Genomic DNA, 2,220 nt, shown 5'->3' with positions numbered 1-2,220 from the left:
TAAAGTCAGCAGTCAAACAATTCATTTCTTGCACTGAGGCCTTCCTGTAATAAAAACAAAATTAATACCCCATCCTATTACCCTCCCTCTAAACTCCAAGTTAGCAGTATTACTTTTATTTTTAAAATTATTTTATGAAATTTCAAATACAAAAAAGTAGAAAGAATATCATGAATACCCACGTACTCACCATCCAGGTCAGACAAATGCTAATATTTGGTCAGAAAGTCCCCAGATCTTCAAGAAATAAAGCTTTCCAGACCTAACTGATGTCCCCATGTGTCCCTCTCCTATTCGCTCCTCTGTTGTTACCCTTTTCTGGAGCACATTAAGATGTCAAACAGAAATGTAACTCCAAACAGCTAACTGATAAGGAATATATTACCCAAAACAAAATAAATAAACAATGAATGCTCTTTAACAAAGAGCCAGGTGACAACACGGATATTTTTCTTAAATTCATGGTTATATTTTACTGAGTATCCACAGTGAAAATTAAAAGCACTTCGGGTTGGGCACAGTGGCTCACAGCTGTAGTCCCAGCACTTTGGGAGGCCGAGGTGGGTGGATCACCTGAGGTCAGGAGTTCGAGACCAGCCTGGCCAACATGGTAAAAACCCCATCTCTACTAAAAATACAAAAATTAGCCAGGCGTGGTGGCGGGTGCCTATAATCCCAGCTACTCGGGAGGCTGAAGCAGGAAAATCACTTGAACCCAGGAGACAGAGGATACAGTAAGCCAAGATTGTGCCACTGCATTACAGCCTGGGCAACAGAGTGAGACTCCATCTCAAAAATTTAAAAAAGGTGGCCAGGCGTGGTGGCTCATGCCTGTAATCCCAGCACTTTGGGAGGCTGAGGCAGGCAGATCACCTGAGGTCAGGAGTTCGAGAACAGCCTGACCAACATGGAGACACCCCGTCTCTACTAAAAATACAAAATTAGCCAGGTGTGGTGGTACATGCCTGTAATCTTAGCTACTCGGGAAGCTGAGGCAGGAGAATCTCTTGAACCCGGGAGGCAGAGGTTACGGTGAGCCGAGATTGTGCCATTGCACTCCAGCCTGGGCAACAAGAGTGAAACTCTTGTCTCAAGAAAAAAAAAAAAAAAAAAAGTTTTAAAAGGAAAAAAAAGCACTTCAAAAGCTTTTAAGCTTAAAAATGTGAAAATCTAGTGTGAATTCCTTTGAAGACTAATTACTATTTCGTGATTTAAAAAAACACTCACCGGGCACGGTGGCTCACGCCTGTAATCCTAGCACTTTGGGAGGCCGAGGCGGGCAGATTGCCTGAATTCAGGAGTTCGAGAACAGCCTGGGCAACACAGTGAAACCCCGTCTCTAATAAAATACAAAAAATTTGCTGGGCACGGCGGCATGCGCTTGTAGTCCCAGCTACTCGGGAGGCCGAGGCAGGAAAATTGCTTGAACCCAGGAGGCGGAGGTTGCAGTGAGCCGAGATGGTGCCACTGCACTCCAGGCTGGGCAACAAGAGTGAAATTCCATCTCAAAATAAATAAATAAACAAAAATTACAAAGATTAGCTAGGCATGGTGGCATGCACCTGTAGTCCCAGCTACTCAGGAGGCTGAGTTGGGAGGACTGATAGAGCCTGTGAGGTTGAGGTTGCAGTGAGCTACAATCATGCCAGTGCACTCCAGCCTGGGTGACAGAGTGAGACCTTGTCTTGAAAAAATAAAAAAAAAAAAGTAACCGGGTGTGGTGGTGCGTACCAGTAGTCGCAGCTACTCAGATGATGGAGGCAGGAGGATGGCTTGAACCCATGAGGTCAGGGCTGTAGTGAGCTACGATTGTGCCACTGCACTCCCGCCTGGGAAAGAGAGTGAGTTTTGTCTTTTTAGTGGAGATGGGGTTTCTCCATGTTGGTCAGGCTGGTCTTGAACTCCTGACCTCAGGTGATCCACCCGCCTCAGCCTCCCAAAGTGCTGGAATTACAGGCGTGAGCCACCGCGCCCGCCCTCTTTCATTTTTGATGTAGGTGTTTACAGCTATAAATTTCCCTCTGAGCATTGTCTTTGCTGCATCTCATAAGTTTTGGTAAGTTGTATTGCTTTTTCATTCATCTCAAAATATTTAAAAATTTTTTTATGATGTCTTATTTTACTCATTGTTTATGTTAATTTCTACATAATCGTATATTTGTGAATCTAAAAATTTTCTTTCTCTTGTTGATTTCTAGTTTTATTCCGTTGTGGTTGAAG

Source organism: Gorilla gorilla, chromosome 18, assembly GCF_029281585.2.
Source record: "Gorilla gorilla gorilla isolate KB3781 chromosome 18, NHGRI_mGorGor1-v2.1_pri, whole genome shotgun sequence".
NCBI lineage: Eukaryota > Metazoa > Chordata > Mammalia > Primates > Hominidae > Gorilla > Gorilla gorilla.
Note: the sequence above shows the minus strand (reverse complement) of the source record.